The sequence below is a fragment of the Gavia stellata genome, chromosome 16 (genome assembly GCF_030936135.1).
Source record: "Gavia stellata isolate bGavSte3 chromosome 16, bGavSte3.hap2, whole genome shotgun sequence".
NCBI lineage: Eukaryota > Metazoa > Chordata > Aves > Gaviiformes > Gaviidae > Gavia > Gavia stellata.
The window spans coordinates 20033856-20055922 of record NC_082609.1 but is presented as its reverse complement, the minus strand read 5'-3'; positions in this window follow the sequence as shown (position 1 = coordinate 20055922).

Genomic DNA, 22067 nt, shown 5'->3' with positions numbered 1-22067 from the left:
CAGGGGCCAAGAGCAGCAAATCTCAGCCCTCACACAAGGATCCCCCCCAGCTATCAGCATCCTTGTGCCCACAGGCTCCCCGGTTCCAGGCACCCTCTGTGGGCTCTCCACACACCAGTGCAAAGGAGGGCCCCACATGCCAGAGATCTCAGCACCACAGGGTTTGCATGCCTGGACCCAGAGCAGCAGAGCCCTGAGCTCAGCCACAGCACAAGCCTGCTGTCAGACACACTCTGCATTTGAGACTCCCACCCCTCTGCAAACAAAGATCCCAGAGGAATGTTACTTTAAAAGCCAAATAGCAGAAGAAGGCTTGACAGTGCTCCTTCAAAATAGCAATTCATTATTTGCCCAGAGATTTACACCTGTCAGAGAAAGGTTTGACACTTGGAGATTTCCCTTCCTCAAATATCCCCTTTTCAGCTGCAGCCAAGGTTTTCCCCACTGTAAAACCCCAAGGCCACAGCTGACCAGCCAGCATTGAACTGAGAGCCCTGAAATGGCCATGCTTAAGGGCTGATACCCATGGCTCAAAGCTCCCAGGCCCCTCGTGCAGCCAGCAGCGCTCAGTAACACAGTGCTCTTGGGCAGACAGTGCATTATGCCCCAGCCCCACGACCTGTGCAGGACCACAGAGCAGGGCCCAGAGCTGAACCTGGGGTCCCCACAACACCCTCAAAGCAGGCTGTGGTTGGGAGCAGCAACTGCTCACAGCCTGAGGGATCGGTGCTGCTCAGCCCCAGCGACCAAAAGTATTCCCACTCCGGTGCAATGCTGCTCCTGGTGGCTCTGTTCCCATCCTGGGAACCAGACCCACAGCCCTTTGGGGGGCAGAGGCTGGCACTCCTGGTGCAAGCACTCCTGGTGACACAGACAGCCCCGACACGTCTGCTCATCCTCCCTCCTCAGCGCCACACATCCCTGCAATCCAAAAATGCCCACAGACCCTAATGGGGAACTAAGCGATCACACACAGAGGAAAGAAACTCCTCATCTCCTGAGTCAAGCTGGAACAGTAACACACCAGCAATCTCTTTGCAGCCCTGCTGAAACCCTGGCACTACAGCCCCCATGCTCTGCAGCAGCACGTTTGAAGCATGCTGCGGAGACCAGGCACCTTCACAGCACCTGGAGACAAACCCTGGAGAAAAAGGTGAGGGGGCCAAAGAGCCTCAGCCAGGGAGAGTGTGCCTAACACCATAGCACAGGATGCAAAAGCCATTGTGGCTGCCCTGGAGAACAGCCTGTGCCGAGGCAGAGGAACATCTGCCCCTGGGGATAGAGAAGCTGCTCCAGCTCCAAGGGGAGATACTTAAAATTATTGCAGTTTCCAAAGACAGAAAGAAAAGGACCAGCACGGCCACCTGATCTTGTACCTGCTCCGGAGAAGCAGTAGGAATTCAGGGTAGGGCATCGACTGATGTGAGAAAAGGAGTCAGCCAGCAAGGCCTTGGAGGTGAGACAGTGCAATGTTATTGGTTCACATTTTACAGAGGAGGAAAACGTAATACAATAAAACTTGCTTCTAACAACATATAAAAAGAAATACAAGGACTTGAAAGGGCACAGGACAGACTTACAGACATCTGTGCTATTCATTAGTCTGTGCTCTTTCCCTTCAGAAGATTGTTCCCAAAAAGAAGGAAGAATACCCCTCACCTGTAGCTCTTCCACCAGCTCCAGAGGCACAGCAGCACTCCGCCAGCCTGGCTCTTCCCCCAGCAGCCCTGGCACAATCACAGCAACAAACTCGGCTCGAGGATGTGGCTGCTGCCTCCAGCCCTCGGTTGTTGTCTTTCACCTCCCCTCAACCACAGCACTGCTGGCTCCATCATGCAGGATAAAACATGTGCTCACTTTTTACTCTGTTTTGGTAAAACGGATGTAGCATAAAAAACAGAGCTGCAATTAAAAAACCCTCTTCTTCTCCCCTCCACACCTACCAGCATCTAAGCCAATCTAGTTTGGAGCTGGCAACCTCCTGCCCCTTTAAATTATCCTTGTGGTACTGTTTAAATATGTGAGTTCCCTTGCTTGGGAAGTGGTTAGTTCAAGAGTTGCGGTGTGAGTGTTTTTCCATAGAAAGACCTGTAAGTAACCTTACTAATCTAGTTTATTTTTTTTTTAATGATTTTTTTTTTTTTTTACACTGCTGTCCAGGTTAAGCTCCATGTAGCTATCAGAACCAGGCACTAAGATTAAGGAAGTACTGTGTTTCCAAATGCTCACAAAGAGAGAAGGGCATAATTTAAAGTATTTCTTAAATTTTGAGTGACTTTTGGTACAACCTGAAGCCTTCTGTGTGGCTTTCAGTACTAACCAGAGCCCTCCGTTTGGCTTTTAGTGACCCCATAGAGACTTCTGTGTGCATAATGGTTATCAAAACTTCACTCTGAATTTCTGCCCCATGGAAAATACAGTATATTCACGTGTGGAGAGGCTCTGTAGGTACCTAGACCGATGTCTGGACTGTTTCAGCTCCCCTGACCATATCACAGCAGCATCACAGAGAGATGCTTACGGGCACAGCACAAATCAGCCTAGTCAAAGCATACAACTCTTCCCTCTGTGCTCCCTATTCTGGGTTTTGCATATTCTCACTCCTCCACCATAATAATGTGTGCACATCTGCAAAAAGTGTCTTAAGGCTCCATTGCTTGCTAACAACCACAACCCCTGTACGACAGGTGAACCAGAAAGCAGTAAGGAGGTTTTACACGCACAGAAAGAACTAGCCCCAGCAAACAGTGCTAGAAGCAGCAGCAAAGCCTCCCAGCTGGAGGAAGGCTCAGCAAAGGCAGCATGCCTAGTACACCGTCTCTCTTCCAAACACTAGCCCCACTCCTCAGCCAAGACTGGAAAGGACAGGATGGTCTGTATCTTCAGTATCCCAGCACTTGACAGAATAACTGAGACTTTCTAGTTAATCTAGTGGAAAGAGTTTTGAAACAACTTGAAGGAAGCAACATGAATATGCAGCAAATATAGTCGAAACCTGCTGTCTATTGAAACGGCTCATTAATACCGCACAGACAAAGCAAATGACTGATGCTTACTGCAGAGTTACCAGTGAACATATCTGTGCTCGGATTATCGAAGCAGTGCAGAATATTTCACCCCATATGGTTTGCCTGAAGAGGCTGTTTCAGATAATGGTTCTCATGTTGTTTCCATGGAATTTCAATATTCCCCAGAAGACACTCGCTGGAGCACTCCAGAGCAACCTTGTGTCATTTGGTGCCGCGTGAACTAGCAGAATGCTGGGTACTTACAATTAAAAGCGGATTACAGAAAAATAATAATGAAGTTCAAATTTGAAAAAAAGGGAGCATGAAATGTTTTCACTGGAATCAGGTTAGTAAACCTAACTTTCAACATAATTTTTTTTAATGGAAAGTGTCACTCACAAAATAATTTTACGTACATGGATAAAATTAATCAAAATCACTGGAAGAAAAGTAGCGCAAGATTAAGTATCCACAAAATATGCCTAGGCACCAGAGATCTCTTGGCAGGAAGGATGGAAGGAAAGAACTGGGACTCATGCTCCATCTGCTAATAATGAAAATTAAGAGATACAGTGGTGCGAGTACAAGAGTAAGGTTCACTAAGGAAAAGCCCTTCAGATTGAAAGTACTGTAACTGTAGTGATGAGAAAAGAAAGCCACTGGGCTTTAAGGTACAAAGAACACAAAAACCATCCTACTCAGACAAATCAAAGGGCCATGGACTCTCTCTGTTCACATCTTGTGACCTGTAGTGGGGCTATGGAATAACGTTACAGCACAGGATAAATACATATTCTTTTCCTGGATAATTTTCTGGATTGTCAGTTAATAGCCTGTGGTCACAGAAATTTACAGTCCAAAGCAAACACAAGTGAACAGAGGGAGAGGATACAGCACTATGGCACAGGTTTCTTAGTTCATATAGGAGTAACTGCATGCATGTATCTCCACATGCATGTATTCTGTATGTTTACCTGCCAATATACTCCATCCAGGGACAGCAGAGTGGTGTGAGTAGGCTGGTGTGAAGAAAAGACAATATCTTTGATAAACGAATTAGGAACTCTGACATATGGTGATGAAACACAAGGTATACAAGAGTCTGGGGAGCGTGAACAGCTTTTGCAAGAGAGGGCAAATTTGTCACCTGAACTTCAGTGATCATGCCATGATCTGAGCCCTGTTTTACTGCTTGCCTTACCTCCAGCTCTGCTGATGTTGTATCAGGATGCCTCTCCAGATGGAGGTAGCACAGGTAGCTCTTCCTTGACAGAGCTCTTCCCCAGATACTGCTGCTGAAGAGATGGCATTCTGTTAGCCTCATCCCGTCCTGTGGCCTGGTATCTACAGATAATGAGGTTACTGATAACAGTAAGATGTTGTCATCCTTTATAAAGGCCTTAAGTAGACTGAGTCTGAACGCACACTCTGTGCTGGTGGTTTCATGTATTTGCTGCCAGACCTGCACAGGAGGCACTGCGTGGTGCTGGGCTCCATTCCATGCTCTTAACAGGCAACACAGTTGAATGAGCACCAATCTTTCCACCTCTATCCTGTAGACTTTCCCTGGCCCCACCTGTGCCTGTCCAGCTATTTTTGCTTCTCTTCCTACCTTACATCTGTTTACCTTCTAAGTCCTCCCACCTGCCTTGCTTCTGAGGTCTGCCGGCACGTACCAGCTCCTCTGCTGTGCACTGCAGGTAAAATCTTGCTCATGCCTGAAGCCAGGAGTGGTGCTTGTTGTTGGACAAGGTCTCCGTGGAATACATAGCTGAACGCTGGCAAATCTTAGCTGAACATACGTAGACTGACATGGTGAGAAACTCAGGACATGGCAGATTTCAAAGGAAAAGAAAAAATGCACATCTTTCACCAGGGTTATTCCTTTCCTAAATTTCAAGCTCTTCATTCAAATATTAAGACTCCAGCTTGTCAGAAGTGGGCTATATGGCATTGCTATTGGGGTTTTTATTTTTATATCTATATATTCAATACTAAACAAAGATATATGTATGTATTTAAAACATTGAAAAAATGGTATCTTTTTCCTAATCCTTTTGCCATTTTATCTGACACTTTTAAAAATGTGAAAAATATCAGACTGAGTCAGACACCCAGCATGAAATCTTATAACAATTGACTCGCGTGGTTAAAGTGTGGTAGTGATATCAGCAATGAAAAACAAAGACAGAAATGTCAAACACTAGTACTGCATATAACTAGTTGTAAATCAATAGCCAGGAAAACTCCTGACCTACATGAACAGAAGCACGAAACAAAGAAACCCCAGAATAAAATCTATGGCTGACAGAGCTTAGCACAAGAAAGTTGTGTTTGCAAAAGAAATCCTAGCAACAGTGCGGGGTCACTGCTCGGTGCAGACAGGAGAACTGTGAAGGATTATGCAGAAAATGCAGAAGTGTTCAAACAGACTTTTATTCAGTATTTGGAAAGAAGGATGATTTGCTTTCATTGCTTGAAGATGATGAAATACTTTCCAGTCTATTAGTAACTGAGAGAGATGTTAGAATCTATCAGCAATGAACATTTGTAAATCAGCAGGCGCAGAAGCTCCAGCATAGTTGGCAGAGAAGCTCTCGGGTCCACTAACATTGAATGTTAATAGCAGCAGATCTGTAAATGCCCAACTTATAAAAATCTATTAAATGAGAAGGGAAGCAAAGGGAATTAATGAACCATCAGAGGAAAGAGCAACTCTGGGTCAAAGCAAGGGAGGGGTTTTTTCCATCCTATCTATCGTTAGGATGGTCAAGGGTAACATGGAGTCCAGTTCTCCTAACAAACTGGAGCCACCATCTTTCCCAGGCTCATTTAACCTGATGGCTCCGAGACACAGAGCTATCACTTGGCAGTCCCTCAGACCAAAGTTTTCTTCTTGGTAAGAAAACTTTGACTTGTAGGTTAGCTTGAAACCTTCTGCTGGAGTTAAGAGAGTCAAATGAAAGAGATACGGGCTCAAGTCCTGCTCCCTTTTATTGCCCACATGCAAGCTCAGATAGTTTTCTAACCATGATGTAGGTTTTTGTGAAGATTTTCCTTAGGTGTGCACTTCTTCCGGTGACTGTGCGTGAGAAGTGGCTGGCTTGTGGCCATGAAATGTCCCAAACGGGCACACAGAAGCTCAGGGAGTAGCGCTCAGGAGTGCAGTGCTGTGATGTGGCTCTCCAAGCCAGGAGCCCTATCTCTCCGAAACCACACAGGCATCCATGCCTTTGCTGGCTTCAAGTGCCAGCAAGAAACCTACTTTAAACAAGCTTGACTCCCTCTTCTTTGTAACAAGTTGCAGTTAGAAGTGAAGTGAATTAAATCAGTGTATACTTTGCACCACTATATAAGCCAATTCAAACAATTGCGTGGGGCTAGAAAGGATTATCAGGTACTAGAAGCCATTACTGCTTAAGGATAGTACCAAAATACATTATACATGCCCAGCTGTGCACAAAACTTTGTCTTTGGAACTTACTGATGTTTCCAACCCCCAAAACAGTGTTGCACTAAACAAGCTAGTGCATAGTGGAAGTTGTAATACACTCTGTTTGATCTCCCAGTTAATGTAATGAGGCTTTACTGAAAAAAAGAAGAGCAAAAAAAAGATTAATCAAAATCCTATGTGAATTTATTTATGGATCACAAAAAATGTTTCTAGAATATCCAAGACATGGTCGAGGGATAAAGTTAGATGAAGTTAGGATTTATCTCGATTACCTAACCTGGCATTAAAATCCTTTCCACTGATCAGCAAACAGAGGGATAAAAAGATTTCAGAGACATTATGTAGGTCTGGAATAATTCCCAGTACGAGTTCCTATAAGAAGAGGAATTGTGGGAGGAATACAAATATTAATCAGAAGAAAAGGTTCTAAATTGGGAAACTGTTCTGGCCATGAGACAAAAGTCTAAGTCATTAGTGTAACAACCTCTAATCCCTATCAGAGCAGCCAGTCTCATGACAGAGATGGACGTGAAATGGCTTTCTCCATAAATATTTCACTTTTGATTAATTCTAACATTCTATGTCTGGACATAACAAATATGTTGTGAAACATATCATGAAAAAACAGAGACATTTGGCTGAACAATCCAAAACTGTGTAGAAAACCCATTTTCTAGGAAACTGAGAAACAAATTTTAAAGCTGTTTTCTTCTCAACTCAATGCAGAAAATTCCCCAGTGTCCAACTCTTTGAAATAACTTCTCCCAAAAAAAGCAGGCTATCTAATTAAGTCCAGAACCATGCTGCCGTTTTGACCCTGATTTCCATTGGCAACTCCCTGACAGGCACCAAAATATCTTATTAAATTTTTCCAGGGATAGCAGTTCTGATTTATAAAAAAATCAGTAAATATTTTCCAGGTCAGAAAAGGTAAGAAATGCTAGGAACAGTCCTGCAGTCACAGAATTCAGACGGAGCATCAGGCAGTAAGCTCAAAGTCCTGCTACGGTGACAAGTGCTCATGTAAAGCAGATCATCCCTATCCAGAGACTGAAGAACATACATATGCATACCAAAGCTCTGAGATTACTCAGAGCACTCTCTTTTTTGCGTGTAATTACAAATTTTTTCCTTTCAGAGGCTGTGCCAGCCTAAGAAGCTCCTGTGACAGCCCCACGGTTGTGACAGTACAACTGTATTGGGGCTACATACTAAAGCAGATCAAGGTGGATCCCAGGTAAGAATAGCCCCGTTTTGGGAAAAGTATTTTTTAGGCAGCCCCATTCTCTGTCCCAGGTTCCTGGGCAGCCTCATCGTGATCAAAAGGGATTGGGGACAGAAGGGAGTGCGAACTGTTTAAGTCTCATGCTGGCATTGGAAGAAATGCACTTGTAATCATGGTCTTTGGTTGAGGTGTTTAATAAAGCAGGAATTTTATATAGGAGCGGAAGGCTGCAATGTTCTTCTACCAGACTCATGGACATGAGACTCAGGCCCTTGGGTTGTTCTGGGAGAGGATACTATTTCCTCAAACAGCAACAGGAACTCCCACCAGAACTTGCGCATTCTTACAGTAAGTTTCACTTTGAGCTAATGAATAGTTCCTGACTTTAAAAAAAAACCAAATACATCCCCAAAGTACTAATGGATTTTACCATGTTGCAGGTCAGCATGCTTTACAATAAAGGATATAAAAGTTGCTATCAAGTTTACCCTCATTTAAAGGTTTCTACTTCTGATGTTATTACGGGCTTCTTATGTAATGCTCAAGTGTATTTTAAAGACAGCTGCATTAGATTCCAATTTTGCTTTTAAGTAGTGCTACCAATCTAATTAAATCATCATTCTCAGAGTTTGCACCCTGCAGATGAGCAATACTGCTTTCCAGAGTACTCTGAGTCCTTCTGAGGTCTGTGGAGCCAAATTCATAGCTGCCTAAGCACACAGAAAATACCTGCAACCATTTAAGAGCCAGGTGGAAATACTCTGGGGACAGCCAGTGGAGTAACTCAAAACAGGAACAAGTATTTTTCTAAAGCACAAAATGAATGATGAACATATATCCAAACAAAATGGAAAATGAAAGCAGGACTGAAAGAGGAAAGTTTGGGAGCACTATACACAGGTTTATACTAAACTAAACTTATCTACAGTGGTAGCCACATTCATAATTCAGTTCTCCCCCATATCGGAGAGCTGGAGATGTTCTCTGGCCTCACTCTCCACAGCCCTGCATAGCTTGTTAGCTATTCCTTTGAGACAATCCATCCAAACTGACGATGTTTGGGTCATTATTGACTGCATTCAAGATCCCATCTACAACCTCAGTAATGACTGAAATACTGCTGGTCAGTGAAACCCAGGGAGTTTGGACAGGGCGACATAAGCTGGGCTGAATGTGGTTATCAGCAATTTAAGTCTTCAAAAACCACTAGAGAATTGCTCTAGTAAAGACTAGATTTAGCAAGTGAATTGTAGTACCTACATTTCAAGCCCCAGGCAGGAGCGTAATCAGCCGCAAGCCCTGGGAACAGCTGTACTGCTAGTGGCTTCTAGGATTTTTTCTTCATTCAGTCAACTCTGAGGTGCTGAAGATCATGAGCTACAAACATCGCTTCTTGTTTCCGCATTCTGGACATTACCTATGCTAACAGCTATTGTTTTATGGCTATCATCAGTCTCCCTCATTTCCTAAAATTTCTGAACAGGATTTCTTTCCCTCTCCTTCCCGCAAAGTCTATGTTGGAGCATACCACACTTTCTACTCCTCAGATCCCAGTTGTGGTTCTCTCTTCATAGTGTCCCACTGACCACAAAAAGAACTATTGCTGGGGTGCAAACCAGTTTCTCACTCACGGTCTCTGTTCTGACCTAGAAATTGCCTTTATTGTCCTACTTAGCTGCCTCGGAGTCCTTCCCAAGTACCTCTACCTGGCTTTTGACAGTTGAATGAGCCTTCGTAATTCTGTTTGGCAGGACACTGGCTTCCCATCAGCCTTCCAGAAATTCTTAATTCATTTATACTTTTGACCTACACAACAGCCTCTGGCAATAAGTTATACAATTTAATACTATGTTATATGAGAATGTATGACTTTTTGGGTTAGACCTGATGCCTAATAATTTCATGGGGTATCCTTAACTTCTCCTGTTCTTAAAAATAATAGCCATCCCCTCTTCATTGTTTCCTAGCTAGCTAGGAGATCTCAAGATCTCTGTCCCCTGCCTGAGTATTTTCTCTGTCCTGACAGGAAAACCATTCTGTCCTCATCCACTTTCTGTGGGTGGAATTCAGATTAAAAAGCTCTGATTTAGTGTTGGAGTTTAGATATCTACTTCATAGATTGACACCTACGGGTAGAAACCTAAATTTAGGTGTTTAAATCTCTGAGCTAAATAACTCCCACCCATCCTTTTTAGTTCTGTTTTATTCTTTATGAGACCGGATGAACAGAACTGCACATATTAATCAATATGTGGGTTTGCCAAACATTTATACAGTGACATAATCACATAATTGTGTTTTTCTTTTCCTTTTTTCCTTTTCTAAAAATTTCTCTCATTCAGTTTGAATTTTTTATTGCTGTGGTCACTGCATTAATGTTTTTACAGAGTTATTCCACAGCAACTCTATTTCTGAGTGATAATAATGTAATGTTCAAGCCGTAATTGAATAAGTGTAATATATAATTGAATATGTATATTCCCAAACTACTTTGCATTTATTAGCATTGATTTTCACATGCCATTTCTGACACAGTCACTCACTGCCATGAGAACCATCTGCTTCTCTTCTCAGGGTCAGATTTGACTATCTCGGCTAATTTTGTGTCATCCACAAACCTTGTCACTGCAATATTGACCCCCCTTTCCAAATCATTTATAAGGATATTGAAAAGCATGGGTCCTAAATCGAACAGTTGCATGACTAAGCTGTAGAGCTTCTTTCACTGGGAAAACTGATCTTTTCTCCCACTTTTTGTCCCATTTTGTCGCCCTCTTATTTACTTACAAAAGGACATCTTATTATCTCAGTTTAACTACTTTACGAGTCTTTGCAGAAAGACTTATTGACATTTGTTTGCAAGTCCGTACACACTTTATCAACTAGATCAGCCTTACCTACAAAAGCTTGTTGACATCTTCAAAGAGTTCAAATAGATTTATGAGACATGGTCTCCTTCTGCAAGAACTGTAATGACTTTTTCCAAATAAATCACATTTATGAAATTGTCTACTGGTTCTCTTCTTTATTATTGTAGTTTTTACCCACTTATTCAGTTTGGAAGCGAGATTTACTGATCTGTGGTTTTCCACATTTGTCCTGGAGTCCTTTTTCTCAAGGCTTAAGACACATTTGCCACTTTCCATCCTTCTTGCAGTGTGGTCAACTTAAATGACACTTTTCATGCTACATTTAGCTTTCTCTTAATCTAGTGTTTGAGGTCTTTCAGAACTCTTGATTGAGTATCATTTATCTTGGTGCTTTCTTACTGTTCATTTTATTGATTTGTTCCAAAATGTCCTCTGCTGAAACTTCATTTAGGGACAATTCCTCATACTCTCCACTGCTTCACCACTAATGTACCCCTTTCCAGCTTTCCTCTATAATTTGTTCCCTATCATTACAGTTTCCTACCCTTCTGCCAAGATTCTGAGGCATTTATTATGTCAATAACTTCCTTTAAAATCAGACATCAGTTCACCTCTTTTAGGCTTCAGAGTTGCAGCATTTGTATAGGTATATTTCTACATTTTTTTATTGATCTAGTTGCCCATTTTTCATGGGGCCTGCTTAGCTGGGACTTTAATTGCTAAGACCATTCGTTGCTATTTCCTTCCTCAACGTTATTGATTTCAGTTCCTTCCATTTTTCTAAATTACAAGAATTTTCTTATTTCGCTTGAAGAGGAGTTGCAATCTTGAACCACATGCTGTTGCTTATTCGGTGAGTTTCCACAACTGTCAACTACAAAAATACCTCATTGCTTTTGAATGTTAAAACCTTGCAATCTAGTTTCACATTGATTTATATAGCTTATCTCTCTTGTAAAAACTACCTCACCAACGACTGAGAATCTGCTTGTCTGGTACTGTGACAATTTATAACACTGTGATTCCACTTTCAGAATTTCTTTCCTACTTACTCCTCTGTCATCAGTACCCACATCATTCACAACACCAGCTCCCTCCAGCACTAAGCGTGGTCATGGAAGTCCAGCAAAGGCCTCAACCGCACTGTAGAAAATTAGACTTCCTCCATGTTTTAATAATACATTTCATTAACACCTCCCCAATATGAGACTTTCATGATTGCTCACTTATGTTTAATTTTTTATTTTCTCTAATTCCCATATCTTTTCCTGGCATGCTTCAGGCAGTCAGTTATACGGGTTTTATATTTTGCTGTTTGTTTCCTCTTTCATAAATGTGGCACACCGCACTTGTTTCTTTTTATTTCATACTGTTGATTTCTGGATCACTTTCCCCAGTTTCTCAAGATCATTACAAGTCCGATCCTGACCTTCAAAGTGCATCTTGGTTTATCCACAAATTTTATGAGTGAGTTCTTTGTTAAATCATATAGGTCATTAATTAAAAAAGTGAACAGAGCTGGGCCCAGGACATACGCCAGCAGGATTCCAGTCAAAATAACCTCCCAGTCTGACAGTGCGCCATTGCCACCCACATTACAGTAGTATCACGTACCTTCTAAATGATGAACCTCAAGCTATGAACAACCCACGGCCTGCCAGGCCAATGAATTTGGCTATGGTCTCCCTCACTCCTTTCTGGATCCAGCCTAGAGTCAACAGGAAGGAGGGCTGCCTGCTGGATGGACTATTTTGAGTACACTGCAGGCCATCTTTGCTGCGAGCCCATTTAGTGCCTCTGATCATGGCAGTATGTGGATCTGTCTGCACATATGCAATAAATCTCATTGCCCCAGGAAGCACTGGCTTTTCTACACTTGCACAATACAGTTATGCATTAGAGGAAGGGCTGCAACATATGGTCTCTCCCTTATACAGAAACAAGGTAAGTGTCTCACCCAGCCAGAAATACTGGGCACACTGATATAGACCATATTTCTTTAGTCTGCTTTTGAGAGAATCATGTGGAACAGTTTCAAAAGCTTTCCTAAAGCAAAATATGTCCCATCTGCTGCCTCCTCTTCATCTACTAGACATTATTTTCTCAAAGAAGGAAATTAGAGTAAGAGCGCATGATTTATTGTTGGTAAATCTATGTCTTTTTTTTCCTTTTTGTCTTCTATTTGCTTTAAATTGATCATGTAATATTTTTTTCACACTTATTTATGGGAGGAGCGGTCTCTCATTTCCTGATTTCTCTGTTTCAAAAAAGTAAACTGTGTTTGCCTTTCTATAGTGCTCGGTGATCTTACCTGCCTTCCAAGAGCTTCCAGGGTAGTCACTAACACTTCAGTAATTGCTTCAGCTACCATCTTCATTGCCCACACGGCTCTCACAGCACATACCCAGAGCAGTTTGAGGCCAGAGCTTCTAATCTGGAGGAACAAAGAGAGAACAAATATAAGGCACAAAAACAGTGTAAAAGGGCATGAGGGACTAGGCCAAGCTCAGACTGCTTGCTCTCCTCTCACCTTTGAGGAGGCTCGGCCTCCTCTCACAATGGATAGTTTAGCATAGCATACAATAGCATACCATAGCACAGCGTAGTATTAACACAGCAGGAAGCTGCCTTCCAGCTGAGGAAAAGCAAGCTGACAACTCCAGAAAGGCTATATCTGAAAATACATTTTCAGTTGAGAACTTTCAGTCTACTGTGCTGAGGGGAATTTAAATACTAGAGCATACCAGCAGCCGTGCATGCGATGACAGAGATTCGCTGACTTGCAGGCAGAATACGAAGGGGTCTTTTATGAGACACCTAGGTGGATGCTAGAAAGTGCTGAGGAGGGGCATGCGGTCCCACTGGATGTCACGAATTTTAAAGGGAAATGCAAGTGAAGGATCCTGGAAGGCAAAGTCAGACTGCTGGCTAGAAGACAGAGCCCCAGGGTACTGTTGACAGTTTCTCTGAAATCCTTCCAGTTATATACACAACTCCAATTAGGCAGAGGGGAAGAAGACGCTACCCGGAGGTGATGGTCTCCATCAAAAGTCAAAAGTGAAATCAGACTTTTCACAAGAAAAACATATATGATGCGTTTAATTAAGTGGGAGCTGGGGGAAATCCGTCATGAGCTAAGGCAAACAGATTGCTAAGGGTTGGTAAAACAGAAATACTCTGTGTACCCAGCTAGTTCAGAGAAAAAGCTTAGTACAGGGATAGGAACAGTTCATAGGTGAAATTTTATTATATCAAAATTACATTGGACACAGAAGCTAAACAAAGGTGCCCCCCAAATTAAGAACTATAAATGCATGTATATAAAAATGGGGGGTTTTAATTAAAAAAAAAAAAGCTAAATTAAGTAAAACACAGGTAATAAAACCAGATCTTGACACAGGAGAAAATAGTAAATCCCAGGAACAAAACCAACAGTATACCATAGTATGTAGCCATAAACTACAGAAAAGAGACTGTAAGTCGCAAAAGTGAAATAATTTTTTTCTTTATCTCAAAGAAAATGTTTTAAGGAATCTAGTCAGACTAAAATTCTTACTGGAAAAGACTATCCACTGAAAGTGTCTGGCAGTAAGAATGTAAATATATGAGTAGAGTTATCCCATCAGTCACCAGAGAAAGAAGACTGAGTGCTTAATGTTGAGAGGTGAAATACTAAACATGAGGACCTCTATTATTCATAAATAAATCGATATAATGGCGCAAAGGAAAAAAAGGTTAGAGAACCAATTTATAGAAACACAGTATGACTGCTTTTCAGAACTATTTGATCCTGAACATCGAAGAAGAGAGGCTGCTCTCTACTTAAGATTATGCAAGGTACAAGAGGAGTAAGTTCAAGAACAGGCAGTCAATGAACCAACAGAGAATATGGGCTGCTCTTACAGAACAGAAAACTCTATCTTGGAGTGCAATGGTTATGACTTAGGAGGTCTTAATGGGCAAGGAGCTCACCACAAATGCTCAGGGTAAAAGCGTGATAAAATGGGAGAAGTGATTAGAAATAAGGAATCCATTCAACCTCTGGGTACAGCATCATTGAAACCACTAGTATATCTAATTCTGATGTTCACATTTAAAGCTGTTGAAAGATTAGATTGGGGGCAGAAAAGAGCCATAAAAAGTATATGAGGAGAGAAGAGCATGTAACTGGCAAACTTAAACAGCTCAATTGTGGGGCGATTCGATAAATACTTTCACAAGGGGAAAATATCAACCAACACTTTTTAATCTAGCAGAGACAGAAGAAAGACTAAGGGCTGAAAAATGAAAGTGATTCAAACCAGAAATGAAACACACATTTTTTAACAGCAGTGATGATTAAATTTGGGAACAAACTACCACCTGAAGTGATGGATTTTGCAACTCTTGACATCTGGAACATATGTTCCTGTGAAAAGTTCAAGTTTTGATAAATAAGAGGGTTTTTTCCCTGAAAAACAATTTTGTCAGAAAATTCTTAGCCACTATTTGGATTACTTGTCTAGTTGAAAGTGCCAAAGAAACAGCTTTGTACATTGAAAGTTGGTCAAAATGATAATCAAAAGCAGAATAATGGAATTCTTAGATAAGGAGCATGATATGGTAGGAACTAATTATCACAGTGTCTGTAATGAAAATTTTGCATCACTAATATTTTGGAATTATTTGAACACCTCTTTATAATAATGATCAAAGGGGAACTGCTTGAAATAATCTACTTGAACATTCAAGAGCCTTCTGACAGTCTTTTTGAGGCAGGGCCTGTTCCAGAAGATTCCTGCATGGCCAGATATTGTGGATGTTACAGAAAGCCAAAGCACAGACCAACATGCAAAGACAACACTAACAGCCAGAACACTGCCTAATATCACAAACAGGTATTTCACTACAAGCTTTGGCTTTTATGTGGAGGTGCTAAGTGGAATTATTCCAAGTATAATTTTTGTAATTGCAATCAAGGCACCAGGAACTCTTGCATAAGTGCTTTTAATACACTACAGGAATGAAATATGATACATAAGGCAATGACAACTTGTAGAGCATCATTAAACATACCACGATCATTAACAAATGTGCTAAGGAAGGCTAGTACATCTGCATGTAATTCAAACGGAGGAGTTGGGCTCCCCATTATTATTTAATTTTTTTTGAGTAAAATACTTTAGAAGGCTCCAGCTTATCCTGAGTCAATAGAATGTGAAGCATCATTGAAAAAAACCATCCTCTTGGGATTTTTCATTGGACTGAGAATTGTGGCACTTCTCAGTAAATGTCAGGCTTATTATCAGTGTTGTGAGTAAGCATCAGTTAGCTCTCAAACAAGCTGACTCTGTTCATTTTTCTCAGGACTGTATGTAATATTCTCCTGGCAAGAAACAACTCTTTTAGTAGACTGCAGCACAAATTTGTAAAAGAAGCTTGCCTCAGCTCTGATCCAAAAACCAAAAGAGATCTAGAATAGATAGACAGCTGTAGAAAGATCTGCTTTTTGACTACAAAGCCTGGATCACTTGGAGTTAAAGGGATACAAGAAATACAAATTTATCCTTTTCAGATCATAGCAGATGCACAAATTGTAAGAAAACGTTCTTCTTAATACTTGTTTACCTACTTCAAATTACATCAGTAGCTTCAAGTATATTTTTGACCTGTGAGTGGTTAATGACATCAATATTTGCAAAATACTTTCAGCCCTTTATAAAAATCCTTTCTTTATTTCTACCATGTAGCTTTTCTCTTTATATTGCTAGATGAGACCTAGCAGCATCGTGGTGAGATCTTCATTAGCATTCAAATAAATATTCATTGTTTGCTTGTATGGTGAGGAGATGAACTCAGCATTCACTGTAATGTGCTCACCGTTACCACCAGAAGTGTTTACATTTATATCTATGTTTCATTTTCTTTTGACAGAACATAACAAAGCACAAGAAAGGCTGCACTGGGTCAGATTGAAGGTTCCTCTACTGCAGTATCTAGTTTTCAATACAGATGCCTGGGGAAGGAGTTTAAGAACATACCAAGCATGCAGCGGTTCTTTGTTGGAAAACAGAATAATATTCCAAGAATACGTGTCTTGGGACTTTTTGAGCCACAATCCTTGGGTTTACTATTTAACAGGTTATGCTTTAACTTCTCTCCATTAACTTTTCCTGTTACCCCTGAGCACAAGTAAACTTTGAGCATCCGTAATATCCTATGGCAAGGGATTTTACAGCTTAATTACAAGTTTTGTAAAGAACCATCAACCAGATTAAATTGATTTCTAGTTGTTGCTTTGGAAGAAACACTAAAGGGTCTTCTCAGTTTGGAGGGAAGGCAGCGAGGGGGATACAAGTGTGACTTATAAAATCACGGTTAGAACAACAATAGGTGGTCAGTGCAGGCAGATGGACCACTGGTCTGACCCACTAGAGCATTTCGTATGTTGTTATGACCAGGTCATCTTAGTTGCACCTTCAGGACCCTTTCAAGAGCTCTAACAAATTTATGAAATGTGGTTTCTCACTAGAAAAACTTTCCCTAATATGTTGGGGTTTATCCATTTAATCATTCTATTCTTATAATTTCTACTCACTTGCTCAGTACAGACTCCAGTGTGACGGTCCGCAGTTCTCTGCTTTGCTCCTGGGGACCTTCTCAGGGACTGTTGTCACATTTACCATCTTCCATCCCTCCTGCAGGGACACTGATTTAAGTGATGGGTTACAGACTATAGTAGCTCCATAATTGCATATTTGTTTTCCTCCAGAGCTCTTGAGTGATTACCATATGGTCTTGGCAATTTCTGACTCTTCATCTTATCAATTAGTCCTAAAATGCATTTTAATGACATTTAATTTGAGACAGTTCCTTACACTTGTCCCCAGAAGTTTGGCTCTCGTGGGAGAATAACCTACCTCAACCATAGCAAGCACCGACACAAAACTTCAGCTTACTTTTCAACAGCAGTTTTCCTCTCTTGCAGTAATCCTTTTAGAGGCTGGTCATCTGTTGACCAAACCTCTGGAAAAGTACCTGATTCTGGCAATTTTGAAAATATTTTTACTAGTATTTTTATTATTCCTTTAGTGAGTTTGCACCTTAAAATTTTCCCATGACTGCCCTACAGATTTAGTTTCACAGTTAATTTTTTTTTTTGATAGTTTCTTTATTTGCTCAGAAATCCCTGATTTTGAATACTCTCTTCCACTCTGCTGTTAGAATATTGCCTTTTTGATCCCTTGTAGAATTTGTTCACTTAGTGATATATTGCTCTGAGCTTCAGATAGGGTGTTTTTATCTAGTTTCTCATCTTCTGCATCCTTCTAGCAGCTGCTTTTAATCTCCTTTTAAGAAGCTCCCACACTTTTGAGTAGGTCCCATTTTTAAGTTAGGTATTACTGTGAGGTAGTTGTGGGGGAAAAATCAAAGACTCCTAATATACTCTGTCATGAATCCCTCTGAAAAAAACATAGGTATCCACCAAGGCTTTTTCAAAGAAGCAAGGCTTTGGAAGAAAGAGGACATCTAACACCTCCAGCTGGAAGGGGAAGGATGGGGAGGACTCTGCCATGGCACTGCAGGGAGCAGGGACCTGGATGCTGGTTGAGGCAGGCAGAGAAACCTCTAGCACCAAGCTTTCAAAAGGGCCTGCGAGGAGGCTGTATCAGGGCAAGATAAAAGACAGGTAGGGAATGTGGAGAAGTAAATCCCAAAGGAGGATCCACATTCAAAAGCAGGAATGCGCCTGTGTCAGCAGAATGATGTGAACTCACTCAGTCAGAGAGGGGAGCCAGAAAGATCCTCCGTTATTGCAGGCTCTCTGTATTCACACAGGCAGTGCGTATGGACCAGAGCTGTCATACGTGGCCTTTCTTCAGCATGCTCTTCTGCTAGGCAGGCTCTGGGGTGGCTGCAGGGAGCTTGGGGTGAAAGCCCATATGCATTTCCCTACACCACGGCTCCCACCTCTGCTGCAGGGCTCAGTACCCTTGTGGCTTACAGGAATTGATGTCATGGATGATAGAAAAGCTGTGTTGCTTTTCTGGGTGGCTGGCATCCAGCTCACCTGGAAGAAACGATCCCACACCAAAAAAAGAGGTGCCAGCTCCCATGGGATGCAGTGTGGGCCACACACCTCTCTCCGCAAGGGCAAGCATGCAAGCAGGACAGCTCTCTGGGTGCTATGTCACTGGCTGGTGTCATCCCACACTTGGATGTGACAGCAGTTGGTCAACCCCAGGGTATTTAGGATACTGGTCCCTCTTAGGATACTGGTCTGACCAGGCAGCTTTTTGCTCACAGACGTAGCTGTCCCAGCACAGCAGCACCCTGTCCGTGGGGACAGGCTCCCTACTCACGCAGACAAGGTTTACAAAATGCAATGTAAATGGAATAGAAAGCAGGCAGCTGGCAGAAGCCAGGCGGGCCTGCAGATCCACAACGGCTCACAGAGACAAATCTACCAGATGTTTCAGCCTCACAAGGGAGCCACACGCCTGTCCTACTGCAGAAATTGTGTTTTGCCTCCTGTTGTGTTGGCTTCCTGCAAGAACGCTGGAAAATGGTAGTGATTTGAGAGTTACTTTCCCTTCCTAAAACTGGTGCTACCAGAGGCTTGTGTAGTTAGTGAATATCAAGAAGAAATAAATCAGAGCTTGGAGAAATGCTGTTCTCCACTCTTCCTCCAGTGTGGCTTGTTTACACTGCTGCGCTGCAATCTGAAAGATGCCATCTATAATGAATACTAAATAGTGGGAGTCTTTTTCTCAGCAACGTGTTACTAAACCTGATTGCTCTGCAGTGTAATATGCTGGGAGAGAGCAGGGGCTTGGCTGCGTTTCTCTGTTTCATGCAGTCATAGAAACTGTCAAGCTTAGGTGCCTCTGTGATCTCCAAGCAGCATGTCTCCCTACACCCTCTCCTAGCTACCCATTTATTTTTAAAATGTTCCATTGTTACCGTAGCTCAGTTCTTTCAGCCAATTTTAATGTCATTATTATTTCTGTCTCTTTAAAATTTATCTACTTATGCAATTTTAATCTTTTTTTTTTTTCCAAACCAATTCATAGTAATATGTTAACAGCTGCTTTGTAGTGGAAGTCACCTGGAGTTAATACTCAAAAGTCCTCACTATTAAGAAATGACTCACCTCTGTGTTATAAAATCTGTACTGCATTGCCTCGCACCCCTGTCCTCAGTATATTCACATGTGTCTCCACGTCATCACCAAGATCATTTCCGACCTCGTGGTAAGTACTTGCCTGTGAAGGGTACATGCAAAACCAAAGGATGCCAAAAGGCAAGAACACTTTTCCACGCACAAATGACTTCTAGGGTACTTCTACAGCTCCTTAAGCTTAAAGGACCAGGAAGTAGAAAGGGGATCTATATTGCAGAAGATAGTGAAAAAAGGGATGGAAGAAGAAAGAGTTGTAACAGAGCCCCCGCACACACTTCAGGATTCCTGCAGCCAACATGGAATACATCTGCCTCTATTTTGGGAGTTTGATGACACTTTTGATTTCCCTTCTCTGCCAGCGCTTCCATCTTCCAAACAGTTCAAGGCAAGGCACAACCACGATGACAATTCTACGTAACAAAAAGCACAGCAGAAATGGTACTGACCCAAAGGCTTGTTAAAGCACAGCATAGATAAGAGTTTGCTGGGAGGTATTTTTTTGCCCTTTAGAATACTGAATTCAGGCAAAATCAAAGTTTCTGAAAACCAGCAAATGGTTCATACCAATGCAACGCACATTCTTTCTTCCTTGACTCATATAGTGGAGCGTTCATATAAATATACATACACTTCCTATACACACAGTATCAAACACTCCAGCAGAAGTGCTACAAGACGAGGTATAACACCTTGTTTTGGTAAGATCAAATTTACAGTCATGTGGGCGCACTGAACAGGAGATACTAAAACTTACCACACACGCACTTCTCGTTGAGCTGTGCAAAGGTCATTCTGTTCAGTGAATAAGCCCGTGTCAACAGCGAGCATATATTAGAGTTCAGAAAACACTTTGCTGAGGAGATCCAGGCTTTCTGGGTTAAAAGGTCATGAAATTTAGTCTAATCTCTATTTCTATTTTCTTAGATGTTCGCTACTGATCTATTACAGGCAAAGAAGTCAGTGCAGGCCAAAATTAAGGTTTCCCAACTTCTTCTTTTACATGACCCTGACCATATTTCTACAAGACTGTTCAGACTTGTAGTTCAAACTGTTCAGAATTCTCTCAAGCTAGTCTGAAATTTCTTTTTCAAATTAAGCTGATTTGCATCGTAATTCATCAGACTGAAATAAAATAATTTCTTTTTGTGAAAGCGTTCCTTCCACCACTCTCTTGAGAACCTTTTGTGTCTCTGTGCTTTATCACAGGAATTTCACATTTGGCACAGGGTTTCTCCTGGTGAGACGTTTGTATCTGTTGCCTTCACAGCTGTCCCCAAAGTTCTTACACTTTCAAATAACTGGAACCACTAGCAGTCATCTTCTACAAGTCAAACAGCGTAAGTGAGATACCAAAAGATTTAACGTCCAGGGAAAGGAAAACACCAGAATAATCTTATTTATTTCTAAGCGCTTAGAAACTAATAAGGAGATGAGTACTTGTCAACATGAATTCCTCATGAGCAAAACAATCTAATTTCCCTCTCCGATGGATGAGACTTTGTGGATAGGGAAGAAGCAGCAGATACCACATACCTCAATGTCACTGAGGCTCCTGACACTGTCCCACATGACATTCATGAGGGCAAGAATGTCCTGGCTGCAGTCACGACACAAATCTGGTTGGAATCCGCATTCTGACAGTAGTTTCCAAGGGTTCACTGTGAAATTTAAAGGACAAATTGAATGGTTACTCGGCTGTTCGTAAGTTCCATTCAATATTTTATTGATAGCCTGGATGAGGGAATGGACTGTGTGTTTATTAAATCTGCCAAGATTAAATCTGCGAAGAGTGGCTACAAATACATGGGGGATAGAAGTATTAAAAACTTTAGACAACTTGGACAAGTTGTCTATAAATATAGGATTCATCTCAATTGTAAAAAGTGTAGTGTTTTAACTTAGGCAGGAGTAAAGTGTACAAATACAGGATAGATATCAGCTTGGCAGAAAGCAGTCTGAAAGAAAAAGAAAAAGATCTGAAGGTTCTGATAGATCACAAGCTGAACGGATGTTACTGTCCTGAGTAAAGAGAAAACACTACACATATATTAACAGAAGAGTTATCTGCAAAACATCTTGCAGATCCTTTCGCTGTACTCAGTATTAGTAATGTCTCAGTGCAGACACACGTCCAGTCTTGGGTACTGCTCCTCAAGAAAGGTTGACAGTCTAAGCAGCAAGAATAACAATAATGGTTAGAGGTCTGGAAAACCTGACCTGAATCATGAGACTGAGAACAGCAGGTGCTCAAAAGAAAGAAGACCATGGAGAGATGCAATAACAGTCCTGACAAAGTCAGGATCAGTGGAGTAACAGTTCCCTAGCCGATAAAAGTCTGTTACAAAAT